The sequence below is a fragment of the Passer montanus genome, unplaced genomic scaffold (assembly GCF_014805655.1).
Source record: "Passer montanus isolate IOZ18808 unplaced genomic scaffold, ASM1480565v1 scaffold21, whole genome shotgun sequence".
NCBI classification, from domain to species: Eukaryota; Metazoa; Chordata; class Aves; order Passeriformes; family Passeridae; genus Passer; species Passer montanus.
Genome location: NW_024366703.1, coordinates 7,477,153 through 7,497,678, shown reverse-complemented (window position 1 = coordinate 7,497,678; position 20,526 = coordinate 7,477,153). Strand labels below are relative to the sequence as shown.

Genomic DNA, 20,526 nt, shown 5'->3' with positions numbered 1-20,526 from the left:
CGCGCGCCCCTGCCCACTCACTCCTCTCCCTGCATCTCTCCTGTCCACTGCTCTGTGGGTAAATGAACACAGCAGGCACCGAGCTGCCACAGCCAGCCCCGGCAGATCCCAGCTGGCTCGATGAGAGCTAGCTCATGCATCTTCATGCTGCGCCGCAGTCGCTCCTTTCTCCGCAAAGGAGCGGGACTCAAACTTGTGCAGCCGCGAGAGCAGCCCTGCCTCCCAACTCTTACCATGGTGCTGGGCAAATCCTGCCATCCCACTGCCTCGATTCTGCCACCGGAAAAAAAGGGAAACAAGATTTTCTCTTGCCTGTGTTGTAAGGATTATTTGCTTAGGATGCCTGTGTGCTGAGGTCTCAGCACTTCTGGAGAAAAAAAGAAAAACAACAAAAAGGAAAAAAAAAAAAAAGCAGTGCAAAAAAAGCCCAAGCCAAAAAGCATAGTCAGGGTGTTTGCACTAGTGCTGCGTGCTTGAGGAAAGCTGTGTCCAGCATTTTCAACCTGGAAGAGGAGCCTCTCCCGAGCCCTCCATCCAGTCACCACTGCCGGCTCACCCCCTGCTCCCACCTGCCCTGCCAAGACTCCAGAGCCAAGCAGCAGCTCTTCCTCAGCTGAGCAGCACGCAGGCAGCACTCTGCTCATCCCTGCCCAAAGTCACACTCTGCAGAGCTCATGGCAGCTTCTTGGCAGAAGAATAATCTTGCTTTTCTTCCTTCTATTTTTTCCAGATGATGCTGCATTTACAGCAGCAGCGGGTGCGGTGAGGACTCGTCCCCTGAGCACCGTGGTGTGGCCTCTACACCCCCAGTGGGTGCAGGACATCTCTCAGGTCACACCAAGCCCTCACAGCACCCTGCTCTGCTCCCTGGCTGCTGGGGACCACAGATGCCACAAGGACACTGCTGGTTTCATCTTCTGGGGGGCACCTCACCCTCTCAGGCAAAGGGTCCAGAAATTTCCAACATCAAATACCACTTTTCACTTGGAGGAATGAAGAGTGACTTGGACATTCAATCCCAAGTTTTCTCCCTCAATTTCTCATTTCAGCTCTGGTTTCCATCTTTACCTTAATCTTGCTACAGCTCTGTGAATAATTGACTTCTTGGTTCACTGCCTCAACCAAGAGATTGCTAGGAAAAAAAATATAATTTCATGTTGGCCAAAAAAAGAATGCTTTGTGCATCTCACTGAACAAAATGTTTCTTTAATTCAAAATGAACCATTTTATTTTCAGAGTTATTTTTACCTCATTTTTTCAAGTTATGGTCATTTAATCCAGCTCTGAAATGATGTCCTTAAAAAACAAAAAAACTAAGTCCTTTGTTTTGAATATACCAAAAGGAAAAGTGTGAATTGCTATCTTGTCTGATTATTTTATTTTTTCCAACTTATTGGCTTTGTTTGTTTGTCTGAAGGGGAGGGTGGAGAGGGCAGACTGCCAGAATGAGTCATGCTGTTTGGCAGAAAATTATAAACTATTTCAATTGATTTTAAAATTGGGGGTTTTTTTCAAAAAGACTCCAGCATCCCCTCCCACCCTGAGCTTCCCCCAGTGCGGTGGAGCAGCTCCTGGGGGACACGGACCCTCAGAGCCATCCACAGCAGTAGAATGGCCTGTCTACCCTGGTCTGTGATAATTCCTTGAGGATTATGTGCCATATGGCAAATCTTTCCTTCACAGACACATCACACTCAAACTTACTGCTGATTTGTTCTGGTCACCTCCAAGCCCATTTTGGACCTTCATCTATTCCAAATTACTGCTCAGTCTTTCATGTTTCAGGTTCTCCTCCAGACAAAGGGAAAACCTACCTATTGCCCTGTTCCTGTTTTACAGCTCTCTCTGTCAATACACTCCAGGTCCCCTTGGGCTGTTTCTTTGCCCTTGTCAATAAGGATAAGGCCTCCCATTTTGGCGTCAAGTATAAAAATCAATATCACCATTTGCACACCTTTTCAAATCACTGACAAAGGTATTGGGTTGGACCCAACAAAAACCCAGCCCCTAAATCCATTTCCATTCATGAACTGCATCCAGCAAACTCTGGCCAAGCAGCAGTGTTGCTGTCCAAGGCAGGAGAAATCTACAGCAGGAGTATTTTGAGGCAGTGTCTGATCCTGCTAAATATACTTATTAACCACAAGAGTAGGATGCTGAGGCTGCAGAGCACTTCTGAAAATAGATTCACGGACATCAAGACACGTATTAGCTAAAACCTTGGATCTTTCCAAGCATCCTTGAGCAGACAATGGGGCACCTCTCCCAGCCCTCCCAGGATAAAATCCCTAGCCCTGGGTAGGTACCAGGCAGGGTGGCCTGGAAGTGTTGTGACTATCTGTGTTGCTTTCCTGGTAAGAAGGCTGGCAGGTCAGCAAGGAGGATGCCAAAGAACCATCATGGTCTTGGAAAAGACATCCCAACAGAGCCAAACAGCCCATTCAATCCTGTCTGAGGGAAAGCAGAAGAGATACCTGCAGGGAACCACAGCAGGGAGAACCAGCTCTGCAGAGACCTGTCCTGCACAGGAGGAAACACAGAAGAAGATACAAAGAGAGAAGAAGGATGAAAACTCAGGGAGATCGAGGATAAGATCATATGTATGCATAGGCCAGACCAAGAAAATGAAAATTCAGTTCATGCAAGCCTCATGCAGCTAGAAGTCCTTTGGAACTGGATTTAGCTCTATGGAGAGCTGGAGTTTACACTTTGTTAGCGAGACAAAACAAGAAATAGAACCTCTCTTGAGGGAGGGTCTCATCTCCTTTAATGGTGCTGCAGGTAGAGACATCCAGGCAAACAGTCCAAGAATTTTCCTTGAATATCAGCATGGGTAAAAGGTGGGAACTCTGGAAATCCATCTAATATTTGCCAGGTACATGGAATCTTCTCTCAATTACTTTTTAAAAGGTTTAAGAGGTTTAAAAGCTGCAATCAGTTTCTCTATTACCACTTACACTTGACTCTATGGTAACAAACAGATTGACTAGAAATTGCCCTTTTTCACTCAATGCAGTAGCTCTCAGATACTGGAGTTCATCTGGAAAGATGGGATAATTTATGGGAACACATTATTAGGTATTTTTTCAGCATGAGTCTCTGACTGCTAATAGGGGGAAGCTTCACCTGTACAGAAAACAGATTTCCTTCAGGAACCTTTGTCATTGTAACTTCAGAGGAAAAATTATGTTCTTGGTAGGAAAACATCCAAAAAAAAAGTCTCACCAGCACGCACAAGAAACAGCTAGGAAACCTTGCCTTTTATGCATTCTTTTAAATTAATTTATTGCCATTAACAGAAGTGACTTAGATGAAAGGTGTGTCTCCACCTTCAATCCTTTATCTGCACTGCAAAGACACAGATACTGCTGTAGCAAGCAATATGCTGATTAGTTGACGTTTATGCAGCCATTTGGGAATATAACGAGTTATGTCATTATTAAGCATCATTATAAAGCTGCAGCTCTGGATGAAAGCCAAATCTCATAGTGTAAGTCAAAGGAAATTCAAAACTCTGGCTTAAATTCTTAAAATCGAAATCACGACTCATACCTACAAACTATGGCACTGCAACTGCTAACCCAGGTGGCTCAATTACCCCAATACAATTCTCTGCAGGCACAGCAGGAAGGGGAATTTAAGGACAGGAAAAAATCTTTAGGCTGACTAACCACCTCCCATTTGCACTTAGCTTAAATGAGACATCAGCTGTGTTTGCTTTAGTGACAGGAGCTGCAGCAGCACAGTGGTAAAGGCTGTCTCTGGCAGGGCAATAAAGACATCAGGGAGGTGTTGCAATGGATGTCCAGGTTGTGAAGGAGAGCCAGAGGCCTCATGCCACTGCTCAAGGGCTGTCACCCCTGTTTATGTAAAACCAAAGCTGCCACAGGACTTCCAAGTCTTAACCCTGACACTGCCAGCTCTCAGCGTTTTATCATAACCTCCCTGCTTGACTGTCTGCAGGAGTGGAGGAGAGAAACAGCAGTGTTGGAGAGGGACAAAAAGCTGAGCAAGAAGAAGGATTTCTACAGAAAGGAACTGAACTGACCTCAGGCCAAATTGCACAACATTTTTCCATCAGCATGTATATGCTCACAAGCCCCCACTGGATGGGGGGTTTATCTTTAACAAGAGTGACTCAGTGCATGAAGGTGTCTAGAAAGAAATTATTGCACCAAAAGCCAAGAGTGATCCCTCTTCCTTGTATACTTTTGGGATAATATATTGAGAAAACTCTGTGGGAAACTAAGAGGAAGCAAGGACTAAAAATCACAGAATTCAATGTAAGATGTGCCTGGCAATAAAACACTAACCAGGAGCTTTTAAATGATACAGAAAAACTGTGTCTGTCTTGGGCAAGGTCCCCTGGAATCTGCCAGAAGCCCATTCCTGAGGGCAAGTATCATGCTGTGCATGACACCAACCAGGCCTTCAAATGCCTCCAGCTCTGACCTTCATTTCCATGCTAAATTAATAGCTTTGCCTCTCACTGCCATTTCACATTACCTCTTCAAGCACAATAAGATTCAGAAGAATCTTAGGCTTGTCCAAATAAAATGGAAAATGAATATAAAAACATGTCACCAGAAGAAACACTGTAATTTTAAAAAACAGAGAAATGCTGATTTATAACACTCACCTGAATTAAGGTGACTTATGTTTTCTGAACTACAGAAGAAACTAAAGTTTCTATCTTAAAGTAAATATTTTCTTTAATCTCATGAGAATATCTTTATTTTTACTTCAACTGGAGGTACGACACAATAACAACATGGCAGGACTGAGAAATGTGTTATTTCAAGCCCAGTTCCGTGGCTATTAAATATTTGGAAACTTTGAACAGTATCACATGATAAGGTTCTATGGCAGCCTTTAGCAATCCAAATATAAATGTCTTTCCATGCAAAGTTACAGGGAATACTGGTATAATATATATACTTTTATATTACATAAGTAGCTCATTCACACTCTATCACAGGCAACATCCAAATTCTGCACTGAAAAACTAAATTACCAGCTAGAATCAACAGTATTTTTATGGCATTTTTGCTTTAACATGTGACTGCAGAGCAAACACTACATTCACTTCCACAATATTCCTGTAGGAAGAGGTGATGCCTCTCTGCCTAAGCTAAAGAAGCATATTTTGAGATTTTTCAAAAATTTTAATAAGGATCTTTTCAAGCAACAGGTTATTTCATTCTAACAATCTTCATTCAGTGCCCTCTAGAAAGGGCACAGGCTGGACTCTGTGAAACCAAAGAGGTAAATAAGGTAATCAGAAAGCACTGGCACCAAGGTCAGATAGACAACTTCCACTGCAGCACGTGACAGCTTTTGAGAGCCTGACTTTGTAATCTAAATAACGTTCCCTCGTCAAATAAATGCAGTTGCTAAAGATTTTTCTTAGCAGATACAACGATAAGAGTGAATAACCTCTCTGTTTCCTGTGCCACCCTTTCCCAGAAAAGCCTCTCACTTACATGCAGGGATGTTTGTAACCAAGCACAGGCACTGTATGTTTGTGATGTAAATATTAGCCCAGCAGAGAAACACCTTTTTATTACCCTGCTGAAAGTCCTCCAGAGAGGACAGTGAAGGGCAGCAGGATCCAAAAGAAACCTTTTAGGCTGGCAAGATGGGCAGGCAGGCTCACACTGTGTCCATGAGAATGTCCCCCACTGCCTGTGCCCACAGAAGGTTTTAGCCTGGGCTTTGAAAGGCTCCTGGGGTCACAGAGGACACTCTGTGATCCTCATCCAGGAATGGCTTCTCATGCACCCCTTTTCACCCCAAAACTGCCCTATCTCCTGCTACGGGGCCATCTCAGAGGAAATGTGACTTACTTACAGAACCTCCCTGTCCAGAGCTGCTTTCACAAGCTCTTTTACATTGGTCTCCAGGGAAGCAGAGGGGCTGGAGGTCAAACACTTCAAGGACAAAATGCATGGCAAGGGTGAATTTTTCAGCCCTGGCGAGAGGAATCTTGCTGGTGTAAATACCAAACAAATCATGTCATGCCTGTTACAGGTGTTGCCCCTTTCCACTCCCTCTGTTCATCTTTTACTCACCATTCTCTGGTCTTCTACTTCTCCCTCTCCACATACTGATGTTTTGTACCTCCCCATCCTAGACTCTTTGTGGCCTTCCACATTTTACCTGAAATTTGGCCTTCCTCCCTTGTTATGTCCTGTAACTCCTTTCTTCTATTATTCAAACTAAAAGACATTTTGACTCTTAACTCAGTCTCACAGAAGTATCATGAAAGGTCACAAGTCAGATGCAGTGGACTGGGGGCAGCTATTATTGGAATGAGAAAAGAGTTTTGGTTTTTCAGCTGAGGAAAGCAGGATTTCATCAGTCCTGTCTTTAATCAGACAAAAAAAGCACACCTTAACTTCACCAAATGCCACTTGTTTTATAGCTACTTTATCAAAGCACAAAGCAGATGAACATAAAGTGCAAATATTGTACTAAGTAGAGCAATGGTCATGTTTCCCTCCAGTCACTTCTCCATCCCACATCTCCATTTGCAGAAGGGATCAGAGCAGGACGTGAGACTCATGTTACCAAACACAGAAAAATGTCCATATCCCCAGGATAAACCATGCTAATGTATTCACCACTGCAGCATCTAGACTGAGTGTCTCTGACCTACCACAGCTCCCTCTGATCTGCCGCAAATTTCCACAAACCAAAACAACTCCAACTGCTCCTGCCATTGTGCCTCTTCCTCCCATACACCATGCCTCCAATCCAAAGGTCTTTTTCACTTCTCCTTCCTCCCTCCCCCAATTCTTTGTCTCTGCAACCTCTTCTGTGCCGCCCACACACTTGGAGAGTGGAGAGCAGACCAATCTGGCAAGCTCAAATAACAACAAGAAAAGGAAAGAAAAGCGGGGAAAAAAGTAGTTTCCTGGCCTAGAAGACTCCTCTGTATTTTTATCTGGAAGGAACAAGCAAATCTCTTTTCCTTTCACCATGAACCAAAGGGAATGGTGATGGATCCCAAGGCCTCGCATTCTCACAATCAGCAGTCACAAAAATAAGGGGCTGGTATTTCTTCTGGACACACAGGCACCTTTGAATAGGAACATCAAGCTTCTTTTCAACCTTCTTCCAGCCCCAAGCACCAGTTAAAAATATCAGTTTTTACAAGGTGGGGTTAGATTAGCCAGTTTTCTTGTTAGTTTTTCTTAAAAAGAGCTGAGGACAAGGTTTGCTGCCTGCCTGGAGGCTCCTTAAGCAGCCAGGCAGTTCTTGGCACTTCAGGGGCTGCTGGGCTGCCTGGGCATGTGCCCACACACACAGCACAAGAAGGGGGATTGGAAAGGTGCAGGACCCCCTCAGTGCCCACATGGCACTGGCAACATTTACCCATCAAGGTCCCAATCCCGCAATCTCACCAGCACATACAAAAAATCCACTCTGGCATAAAGCATCTCATGACATTAATGGCACACAGCACAGTGATACAGTCCAGGCATGTGGAAATAATCACAGGCCCAGAACCCAGGATGACTGATTTTTTTCCCATTCAACATATGTTTTACTTAGATGTCTGCTTCTTCCCACCCTTCCTTCTCTTGGTCTCCCAAACTATTATTTGGTTTTGCGGGAACAGAGAAAAACATCTTAAAACAGAAACATTAAATCACACCTATCTAAGAAAAAAAAATGCTTAACTTAGATATAAACAATATATTTTATTAAATACACACATTCCTAATAATAGGCAGGATTTGACCCCAGCACAACTGGTCTCTTGAGCAGATAAAATACATCTGAAGTCTGTTCAGCATGAGGGGCTGAAAATAATGTTTGTGATTAGAATCAAAGAAGTTGAGTTTCAATGATTAATAAACACTGCTTATTAGGACCAAAGTGTATGTTCCACAGAATGACTCAAAAACTTGAAGCTATTCTGTGCAGCTATTTGCTTGTTCAAGGTGACCTGTGAGCCATACCCCAGGCTAGTAAAAATCAGCAGTTACATCATTTACTTCACCAATCCAAACAGAGTGTCTCTCCCTCCCTATCAGGTCATCTTAACTCAGCTGTTCTTATGTCCTGGAGACATTTTAGCTGCACAAAAGCATTTTCACTTTTGCAGCTTCGTGCCAACTATGATGACTCCTGTCACTTTAGCCTTAGGTAGCCACATGGACAAAATGTCCATCTTTCAATGGCTTTATCAGCACAGTTGCAGCCACAGTCATCATAATGCTGACAGTCTTTAACCAGGCTTTCACACAATTTCCACCTACACTGCTCTATTGAAAGGAAATTCTCACCTGTGCCTCTAAAGCAGATCAGCCACAACATTCTTCACCAGATTTTCTAAACTGGACATTTTCACACATTTCTTGTCATGTAGCTTGAGGGGCCAGTACCAGCACCACTTTTGGTGGCAGCAGCTTGTCCTTGTCCACAGGAGACACTTGCACATCCCAGGGGAATCCCTACTCTACTCTTACCTTTTACCTCCAAAGAGAAAACAGACAACTGATGCTCACTGCTCCCCAGCTTCAACCAGATCTTCATCAAATTGCACTCCGCCACGCTTCTAACTCACACACAGTGAACTGAGTTCAGTGACATTCCAAGACCTCATTCAAGGTCTGACTATGGTCTCACCCCTACTTCAGACTCTATTTGCCCTTCAGCTTCAGCAAGAGGACAGAGGAGAACCTTTTTCATTATTGTAGAGTTGTTAAGAAGTATAAATCGTTTTGTGTCCATCCAGATTAAGATAGGAACATTAGACATGGGCATGACAAGATAAACACCTCTGCATGTTCCATGTTAGAAGCACAGGTCTGTACACTACATAGACATGAGGCTATTTCAGATTATGCTCTTTTTGACAGGTTCAAGTGTATTGAAGATCCATGTCTTAGGAGTTTGTGATCTTCCCAGACATTAGTTTTTGCTTCAAGACAAACCCCAAACCTGCTGTGAAGGCAGAGGTTTATTTATGAGAATATATACAAGACCCATACCACAGTGCCCCTGAGCAACTCCCATTTTAACTGGCTGTCCTTGGGGAGCACAGGGAGCCCCCTGTCCCTGGGGGCTCAAACACCAGGGCATGCCTGCTGGTCACTCCTTCTGGATATTGTTCCTGCTAACCTAAAGCTCAGTAACTTACTTTTTTCCTCACAGCCTACACTATATTGCTGACACCATTTATCTGCTGCTTTGCAAGTCTGTGAAACACCTAACAGGCTCAAAACTCAGGCAAAGCAGAAAAGCATCTCTATTCAATACCTTATTTCACCTTCGAGCAAACAGCAGCAGTGTCTGTCTCCCACAGCAGGGATGGACCCTTTGCTGGGTAAAACCATAGTCTGAGCCAATACTTGTTGGGATTTAGACAACTTGAGCCAAGGAAGGAGACTTGGAAGATGTTGAATTTCGAGTGGGAGTTGTGTAAAGACACACAGAAATATTTAAACAAAATGGGCACAATGAAGAGGAAAGACATTGCTGGCTTATGAAAATTAAACATACAACGCAAGGCTTAATCTGCCACTACTGAAATCAGTAAGAATTTTGCCAGTGAAGCAAAACAAAAGCAGAAATGGAAACAACATCTGACATTTGCTTAGTCAGACTCATACAAATTGCTGTAGCTAATTGCCTATGAGGTAGATAAATAATACACCATAGGTAGCATATAATTTTAAATTTTCATTTTCACAGTACAAAGGTGTCATAATCTGGAGAGTTTTCATGCTTGCAAAAGCTGGTTATGCTGGCTCATATTTAAGATGAGATTTTCCATTTGGATAGTCATGTTAAATCTATAAAGACACCGAGCAAAAGAACATGTGAGAGGAAAATAGATTAAAATACAACATAGAACTAGAAGATAATTTGGATAAAATTTGTTGCAAGTAATTTATTGTTGAAGTAGCCTTCAAACCTAAGTTCTTGGAATGCAAAAGGCAGAATATTTCTGTAAATTATTGTATGGGAACTGATCGTATAAGCCTCAGAGGCTTATCCAGTATAAATGAAAGCATGTGGCCTTGTATCTTTAAGACCATAATGATATGGCTGCTGAGCAGTCACTATGGAAAGCACGACATTCAGAAATTAATATCTCTCTGAGCACAGAACATATAATGAAGATAACAAGGCAGAACAGAGAAACAGGACTTGGACTATCACATCTGGCATACTCAATGGATTATTCATGCAGGCAGCAGACCTGCACTGGGGGACAGCAGAAGAATGGGGTAAGGAACCAAATCCTAAACAATTAACCTTGGGGTAAGTAGCAGACCACTATCAAGCCAACACAACTAGATCCAGACCTAGCATTTCAGGACAGTCAAAGCTGGGGTTACATCCTATCCTGGGAGCTGTGGTTTTTAGGAACATTTCCACAGTTTACAGCCTGTGGGATGCAATAGGCTCTGATATCATCATTTTCTAAATACTATCTGCACAGCAGATGTTTTGTGTGTGCACACTACCCCTCAAGCTTCTACCATCTGGTTTTTTACCTAACAAGTCAGGTGTTCATGTTTTTTAACCACAAGAATAAAAGGGGCAAATTTTTTTGTCTTCTAAAGAAGAAAATATGGGGGTTCTTCACTTATTCTCTGCACTCTTGAAAAACCTTGTTAGAAATTAATTTAAAAAATAACAAACTGGAGCACTGGGTGGAACAATTCCCCTTTAGTCACAGGGAAAATTACAGAGTAGGACTGTAAAGAGGGTGAATTAGCAGCACACACAATGGAACCTGACACCACCTGGCTTTCTTCTCCATTTTTAAATAAGCAAAGAGTAACATGAAGAGGCACCATGGAGACAGAGCTCCAACACCAGGCAAGGTGTGGAGAGGAGGAAGAGCAATGCTGGATGAATGCTGACATCTAAACAAGGCCTGCAAGGGCCAGGGGTGTCACAGGTGGGTCGGACCCCAAGTCCTTTGAGGACCTCAGGCTGCCACCCCTGGCCAGCTGAGGGTCAGATCCCCAATGAGAGGCAGCCAGCATCAGATGCACAGAACTGGGACACATTGCTCGAGAGCTGCCCTCTCCTCTACCCTCCTCTCACAAGGGATAAAAGCCAAGCAGCAATGGACCACCCCTGGTAATGGACCAGCTGTGGCATTTGGCAAGTTGCTCACTACAAGCCCCAGAGAAATGTCAATCATTGCAAATGCCACGGGGTTTAAGTTCAGCATCTTTTCTGGTTACTGTTTGTGTATAGGTAGCTTTCCTGCTGGCTTAAGTTCTTTCACTATTCCTCCCTATTCAAGTAGGAATTATATCATTAAATTAAAAAAAAAAAAAAACACCAAATTGTTTTAAACGTATTTTAAAGTTTCAGTGTTAAAAGATGCAAAAAACCAAACAGCATGAATTGCCCAAGCCTTGCAACATCACCACAATATCACAGTTCCCCCTCAGCCAGACCGTAGACATTCACAGTGGTCTGAAAAACTAACAGCAACATGAACCCACCATATGTAGAAATAAGTTGCATTCATCACTGATTAATGCAGAGACAAGCAAAACTGTGCTCACAGAACTATTTGGAGAAAGTATATTTCCCCTCTCAAACCAAACAGCTACAATCACCCAACCACTAAGAAGAGGCATTATCATGAAGAGCTCTGTCTTGTGCCAGAGAAATGAGCAGTGAATGAAAACTCATTATTAACAGGTCAGAAGCAATTAATTGTTCAACCAGGAGCAGAGAAACTTTAGATAACTAACACACATGGATTTACAAAGTCAGTTAAGGAACTGGGAATGGGACCACTCCAACTGTTCACTGCACACAGAGCACCCAGTCCATGGTGTCACTGCAGCCCACAGTGACCCTTCCCAATGTTCCCAGGCCACCTTCAAGGGACAACCTTCCATGCAGCCACCACCATCCTAGTCTCCTCTGCTCACATTCCCAGCAAAGTGGCAAATTCAAGTGTGTTTTTTCTTACTTGTGATGTGAAAAATGATCAAAAGCAAAATCTCCTTTCCTAGAGGTCACCTACTCAGCCACTTTAGTTGACACATGCTATCTTCAGCATCCAGAGGGACTCTGGAGGATGCCTGTGAACAGCAATGAAATGTGGAAAAAACCCACAGCTGTAACAGGGTTTGCTCCATGCCCAGTCGAGAGGATAACGTCCACAGCACCCTCTCACACAGCAGCTCACTCATTTCACTGTGTTTACGCCATCAGCTGTTGGCAAAACATGACTAAGGCACTTTATTGTTTTGAGGCTTAAGAACAAAACATCTCATACAGGAGAGAACCTGCTCTGATTGTTGACAGAGTCAGGCCAAGGCAGTGGGTGGGGATCAGGATCTCACCAGTCATTCCTCACTCCTCTTCCCAAGAGGAGCAGTCTCTCCATACACCTGTCTTCTTCCTGGTCACCAAACCAGACTTTGCTCATCCATCTGCAGTCTGGGACAGGAGACAACACAGGATGCCCAAGGTCATCCTTATCACTGCTCTATCCAAATGGGAGCCAAGGAAAAGACAAGGAGAGAAGGGCTTTGTCTCCCAGACACAAGGACAGGTGGCAGCAGGGCAGCACGGCTGCCACAGCCTTTGCTGCTCCTTTATGGCCACTCTTCCAGAGCCAGCTCCCTTTTCCCACGTTTGGAGCAGAGCACTGCTTGCAAAGCTGTATAAAATAGGAGACAAGGAAACTAAATGGAACTCTGAGTGCCTGCATTATGCAGGGTGCGTGTGAGTTGCTCTCTCAACACCACAGTCTGCTCTGTGCTGGTAGGCTTCGCTCCGCCGTGCCTCGATAAATAAGTAATTGCAGGGAGCCCCAGAGCCTCTGTTCAGTCCAGGAAGGAGCTTTATGAGGCAAATGAGTCATGGGGAGTTAGAGGACAGAACAGAGAGATACAGCACCAATGGAGAACACCTGCCCTCTTTCTACAGCTAGAATAGACCTAGGCCATCCTCCGAGCTCATCCCTTCTCTAAACCATTTCTCACACTTCCACACAGCTGAGAAGAACATGTGTGAGAAAGGAAAATAGCCATGTGTTTTGTCAAATCCCAGAAATGCTAAGTGTTTTACAGTTTAAGAGGCCAAGGTACTCAGTACCTTACAAATATATACATGCTTCCATGGTTGTAAGTAACTAAGTCAAATTATGTAGCTGTAGCACCAGACATGCAACTTCTGTTTAGCATCATCCTAAATTTGTTCACTGTTTCTTACATCTACTTTGACACAAACAGAGCAGCAGTAGAAAAACTAGATATAAATATACAAGAGAATAACTGGTAAAGCAGAATGCAACTTTTCTTATGTTAAATGAGTCCTTCAAAGCCCTCAAGATACCTGTACATCCATCAGGAAAAAAACAGAGAATCTGAAAGAAAGATTTTTAGGTTACATGCCATAAAACAGAAAAGACAACACAACAGCATGGCCAGCCTTCTACAAACTGTCTTTAACACAAATCTGCTGGGACACCTTTTGGAAAAGCACAGCACATGTTTTTGCGTTGGTTTAGAGTAACAGAAATTTGGGAAGTTTTGTCACCTCATCTCAGCAGCAGTTTGCAAAAATGGTTTTCAGCATTCAATTAGTTCCCATTTGAGAATTAGCAAAATACATTCCCAGAGCTATCACAGAGAAAAGGCAAGAGTTGTGTGCTCTCTCAGACTCCTGGCTGCTCTTAGAGTGTCTGGACACACTCCTTCCCTGAGGACTTTTTAAGTTGCCTCTTACTTCAGTGTGACACAAGAGCATTTTGTTGTATTATTCCATAAAACCAGAACCCACCGCCGCCAATCAGATCTAGGCACTCTCCATTTCAGAATCAGTGTGACACAAGAGCATTTCGTTGTATTATTCCATAAAACCAGAACCCACCACCGCCAATCTAGGCACTCTCCATTTCAGAGATGACTTGCCCATTTTAACAAAGGGATCCTTTTAAGTGGCTGTCCTAAGCCCACCAGACCACATGCTGGGTGAATGTGGAAGGGGAGGCAGGGAACACTTCCTTGTGCCATTACACAAATGCCTGGTAACAACAATGGCTAAAAAGGCTGAGAATTTAAATTACTTAGCATCTAAGTGGATTCACTGGAAATACTTTCAAATTTTTTCCTAGCAGATAGCCTGAAGATATGCAAAGACTAGAAAGTGCATCCAAGATGCTGAATCTGATGTTGCTGTCTATTTATGTCAGTACAGCTTCCAAATCAAAATACTAAAGCAAATGGTCTTCCCCAGGGAGCAGATGTTTGAATGCAGTGATGGGGACCAATTCAAATGAAATGTTCATTCTGTTCCAGCCTTCTCTAGCAATGTGAATTGTGATTCACAGAAAGGGGATGACTACACCAGAGACAAGAATGAAAAATTAATTTCATTTTCTCTAACAGTGGACTGCTGGAATTTAGGAGAGTGTCTTTCCCAGTGAGATACTACCTGACACAGTAAGACAAGTATCTGATATTTTTAAAAGCAGAAGTAATATTCTCCAAGTCAGATGCATCCAGAATACAGTTTCTGGAGCTATTTTGCACAAATAACTATTTTTCTCTTCTACTTGGTTGCAAATTAGGTTTGAAAGGGCTTCCCTACTTCCTAACAATAAGTGAAACAGTATGTGTGAATGACTTGTGGAAGCAAGAAAGCATAGCAGGTTCACTGGATGCTGCAGCACATGATGATTTTCCATTTCCTTCTTACTAGTTCATTTCCTTTGCAGCTAAAAGACATTATTATACTATTTATGTTTCAGCAACATCTTGGATCAAAGCAAGATGAAGGCATCATTTTGCCAGGCTCTGTCCATCATTTCAGATAAACAATCTCCATTCTTTGGGATCCAGCTCCATAGCTGGGACTGCATTACAGACCAGCACTGGCCCACACAGCCCAGCCCTCCCTGGAGCGTGCAGGGGCATTCCTGCTGTGCAAGGCTTTCCTGCCCCTGTGTGCAAAGCAATGGTTTGGGTTACACTCTGCAAACACCTCTACATTGTTATTTTGCATGGGTAAATATGAGACCGTGGCAGCCTAGCAACTGAACTGCAACAGAAGGTAGGTTCAGAAGGAAATTAAGAATCATTTTCCTTTCCCCACTTGGTATCTAGTTTTTACCAAGATGAGAAACTACAACTCAAAAAAGCTGGGTTCTATTTCCAGTGCTGGCAATGGTTTTCTGACCCTGTCTGTCTGTTCCTAGTTTCTAAATTCACAAGATAAAGATCATAAATTTCCTCCACTTTGGACAGATTTGGAGATCTTCAAATGACAAGCACTATATTAAAGAGTGTAAGTTTCTGCCAGAGTACTACTTAATAAATGGCCTCTTAGACAGCAAAGCAACAGGGAGAGTGAGCAAGACCTAATCAAGTCACATGCACTCTTCACCAAGATCAAACAAGAACTTATCTTTTAGATGAAGTCAAAAAGCCCCAGGCAAGAGGGAAAGGAGATCTTAATCTATTTCAGGCTTTTCTACCCCAAGGTTTTGACAAATGTGGGTCCACCAGTAAATATTTTGTTGAGAGCTATTGATTGCTACTGTGATATCACTGATATTCAGGCTCAGCACAGTTTTCATGTTTTCTCCACTGTCATTCTAAAATTTAGGCAGTGGCCAGCTTGTCAGTAAGTTGTCTCTGCAACAAAGTCTTCCACCACTTTTCAACATCACTGCTTTAACTGCTGTACCTACAGCAGTCTGTGCTTGTGCCATAAATGAAAGGGGGATGCAAGCTGAAACTGGACACATGGCTTGAAATGACTTGTAAATTCTCACCAAGGTTATAAAAGGGACACTTGAATATGAAACAGAGATAGTGAACAAATCCTGGAATAAGCTTTTAAAGAGAGAAGAATTCAAGCCAAATGGAAACACACTAAGTATAATTTATAATGAGCAATGTGTAAAAAGCTATCCAAATCATGGAGCTCAAAATGAGAATAAACAGTGATCTTCCAATAGGGACAAGTAAGATAAGGTAAGTATCTGCTAAAAGGCTGAACTCTGAGCAACCCTTGGGTGTTACCAACTGCTTGAACAAGTCCTCAGCATGTTTCACTAAAGGCCAAAAAAGACTGTAGCAAAAATACTCCATATTCAGTGTGCCTAACCTGGAATTCAGTACCTGTCAGTGTGACTGTTGCTCAGCAGATAATTATGCAAAAAATAGACTTGCAATCCACTTTTGCCTGCAAGATAACTGATCTGCCCAATAAGATGGAACAATGCCTGCAGTCACGTCACCCAAACCGCAGCAATAAAGAACGAACAACCAAAAAAAGGTAAGCCTTGCTCACAGCACACATCACGTACTCATTCCCATCTTGATCTGCAGGGGCACCAGTGGGGGTCAGTAGGATCACTGTGAAATGTTAAATACATTGGGTGTAAACACCTGGAAGAGTGTCAGCCCAACAGAAAACAAAAGAAAAATTCTCTTAAAAAAATTTTACACACTTTGAGGTGTTTTCACATTTGTTAAGGGTCTTTGACAGATCACATCACCACTAACTGGTGGAAATAAAAATTAAGTGCAGAGCAAAGCTATTCAGGTATTAGAAGGAAAAGTGCTGGGGGGCTTTTAGAGCACTGTTGGACAGCAGTAGAGATTACAACCCAGGTGGCTGAAAAAATACAGTCCCCAGGTAGAGCTGGGATCCTCCAACCATGGGTTAAATTGTTCATTTAAACAATGTGATTTTCATCCGTGCTCATGTGCAGAGTGATGACTGCCTTTCAGTAGTTATTTGGTTTGAGAGGACACAGATCCTGTGTCCTTAGCCTAGGTCAGGTTTAGTTCTTAACTAGGTAGACCCTTAAAATATAAAGTGACAACTCTAAAATGGAAACATTTCCCCCCTGCCCCAGGCTTCCTCAGACCTATGGGAACAGGAACCATCATCCAGCACTTTATATCTTCCTTGAGGTGGGTGAGATACTCACTGAGTGCTGATGACAGTGTCAGACTGGCGAGCAGTCACTATCCCATGGGAATGAGGAAACGTGCAAGCACACTGGAAACAGGACCATGTGTCTGTCATGCTGGCATCAATCACCTCTCACCACAGAGAGCAGTCAGCACTGCAGAGAATGAACCATGCAGGCCAACAGGGCTCTTGCAGTGCTCTGTAACTCCACACTGCTTTTTCCTGAGCCTTCTAGAAGAAAACAAAAGGTGAACCCTATTCAGCCAAAGACACATGAGATCACACAACTGCCCATCACTAAGCATAACAGCAGAACTTGGCCGGCTCAACAAGTATCTCAAGTGTTTCTTGCCAGGTACTTGAGTTTCCAGCAGAGATGCTGCAGTTTCTTCCAAAAATTTTGTCTTCTTAAACAAACTGGGCAGATTGTTGTGGAGATGCTAAGAGAATGTCAATCTGCTAAATGTCAGAAGGATTTTGACTAAACTAGGAAGAAAAAGAGTCAGGAATTACAGCTATATAATTAGTAACAAATCTTTAATTCTACATGTTTGGATAGCAAGGCTGATTTAGAATCAATTGCTGAAGTGGAGCAGCCAAGAGGACAGATTCAGATCTTTGTACTAGTAGAAATGCAGAGTAGCTCTACTGAAGCTAAAAAAAAAGTATGTAAGGCTGCAACAGTTCCATCTTTACAGCTTGGTGAAGATAATTTAATGAAAACACTGGATTTTTGGTTTTTTTTTTCCCTTAATCATCTTTTTACCTATTCATGAAATGAACCCAAGCCCACAAAGACTGAAGCTCCTCAAAGGCAGCAGCTGAGCCAGGAACAGGTCCCAGAATGGCCAAATTTCAGGTCAAGTATTTGTTTCAACATCTGAAAGCTCAGATCCCAGACTCCTTTCCTTCTTGCACTCTCTTTTTGTAAACAGAAGTTTCATTGAGGGAAGATATGAAGAGAGAAAAATCCTGAACAGCTTGTTCCTGCTTACATGACTGATCCATGGACTTGGGCTTCCATGGCTAACACCAGACTTTCAGCAAACTGTTAGGAACCTTAAGTAAGAAGCTCTTTTGAAATGTCTAAGTTTCTTTAAACTCACAAAAGAGCAAGAAATTCACAGCCTCTATCTGAAAACTGTTTTGTGAAGTGACACATCTGACATTTTACACATTATTCATATAATTTGTAGAAGAGTCAGTAGCTGACTGACACTAAGATGTTGAACACATTCCAGCCTAGAAATGCCTGCAGTGTGCCAGCTCTACATAAACTGAATCTTGAGCTACAAGGACTAAGTGAGGGTGCTGCGTGTCACCACAGAAGGGATGTTGAATTTTATTGGACAAATTGTTATCTTCTCCCCCCAAGGAAGTTGTTGCTACCAGCAACTTGGGACACTGCCATCACCATCTCTTACAAAGGAAGCAAGGCCAGAAATCTTTGTCTCCTTTCTTATGTCAGGAAGGGTGTTTTTACAACAGATGAGCAAGAGTGGTGAAGAAATCAAAAATAATTCAGAAAACACGGAAATAAAGCTAATACGAGTTGCTTTGGACACATCAAAAATGTATTACAGAAACATACCACATACAGTCTTGTATCCTCTTGATAAAATCTCCTCTTGATGACTTTAACATGGTAGTCTTGGATGAGTCAGCGGGAGATCTGCCCAAGTGAAAACCTCAGAACTGCACCCTCCAAAATTATCTTCACCAAAATCCAGAGAACTTCACAGCCTTAATGTGTCCCCACAAAACATTTTGTGTCATTCCAAAGATGAATTTTGGCTTACCAAAATTCTTTGGCTAGTTAAAGCAAGGACAAAAATAGTGGTGTCCACCAAACTGAAAGGAAAACAACAATCACAAAGCCATTTGTCTTCACAGTAATTTCAGTTATGCTAAAAATACAAAGGCGGTATATGGCATTCATAGTGGCTCTCATCACTCCCTGTAGCACCAAATAAGAGGGAAGCAAGTGCAAGGTGCAGATTTTGGTGGTTGGTGTGATGAAAAGAAATGTGGGAGAACAGAAGCTACTGAAGGGCACCAAGAGAGAAAGCAATGGATGGAGCTTAGGTTTTGACTTCTGAGGGTATGTTTTATTCAGCATGAAATCATAAAATGGTTTATTATTGGACAATAACACTTTTTAAAGGACCACTGACTTGTACAATGAATATCAACTAAGGCAAGTGGGAGAAATGTCAAAGTTTCCAAGTCCTTGCTTCAGACTGTTTGCATGGTCAGAGTCCCTTCCATTTTTTGGGATGAAATATTTTGCCCAAGGTCACATAGAAAGTGTAAGACATAGCAGGGAAATTATAGCAGTTGTCAGACCACCATTCCACCTCCTGCTTACTCTCCTTCACCACCCTAGTCACAATCCAACCACGAGGAAAAAACTTTCCTTGCAACTACACAGGCCAGACACATCAGTGAAAGGAGCTTTCCCTGGAGAAAGGCAGAGGGAGCTCTAAGATATTCCTTGTGCCAGCTCACCTCACCATTACGCTTTTCCCATTCTACCCCGTGCGTCCCTCACCTCACAGTCAACCCTTTTTATTTTGGCCAAATGTTTTACCACCCTCTTACACACATGACTGCTAGAAAGAGCATTTCTGTGACACCCACAGCCTCCGAGGCCCTAAAGCCCCCCAGGAGTGCTTAGCTGCCCTGGCCAAAGGTGTGACAGCAGCCTGGGGCTGGCTGTGCCCAGGGCTGTGCCCCACACCTGGCAGCCAGGCTGTTTGTGCAGCAGCAGATTCCTCAGAGCAAAGCAGCGACAGAAGCTGGGGCCACCTGGCCCAGAGCTGTGCCTAATGTCACAAAGGGGATTTTGCCCAGGCTGTCCTTAAGAGGATTAGGGAATCATCTTCTTGCACAAAACAACAGTCACATCTGCTGCTCCAGCGCAAGTTGCTCTTGTCTGCTCTCACAAAGCTCCTTTCTGCTCTGTCCTGACAACTTCCCATTACAGCATCCTGCCATGCAATGCAGACTCTTGGCAAGAACTGGGGCTTGGATACAGGTGGAGGGTGAGCACCAGATCAGGTGCATTTAGAGCTAATCCATCCCACAATAGTAAGCAGCATCACATAGAGCAAGTAAACAAATAGGCCTGGTTTTCAGAGGCTGGATATTCACAGCAAGCTGGATATCACTGAGCAGACAAACTCCTGAGGCTTCAAAGGGGGTTTAGGAGGACTGTGGTGTTCTCAAAATGTGTGAAAATGTAACAAATTATTTAGAAGTTTAAAGAACATTAAAGCAGGTTAAAGAACATTAAAAGTTCCCAAGTGATATTCCCAATATACTTTCTATATCAGAGACAGGAAAATCTTTGTTGTGTCAGATGTGCAGATGTGTAAAATAATACCAAACTGGTACACCTAAAAGGAAGAGGAAAGGAAAGGAAATTCCCTAAGGCAAGACCTAAAACCTGTCTACTTCTCTTAGCTTTTTGAACTTTAAGATACATGCAAGACCAGCCACCTTGATTTTTCCTCCTTTCCATTGGCAAGAGATAAGATTATCAAGATGCCTATAAATTGTTTTTATTGATTTTACAAATAGGGATTTTTTTTTCAC

At 42.9% G+C, this 20,526-nt stretch overlaps 1 protein-coding gene across 1 annotated transcript in view; it reads right to left on the bottom strand.

Annotated features, from left to right (window-relative positions):
- NEURL1 (neuralized E3 ubiquitin protein ligase 1) overlaps positions 1-20,526 on the bottom strand; it is a 142,531-nt gene that overhangs the window by 83,235 nt on the left and 38,770 nt on the right. The window lies entirely within an intron of this gene.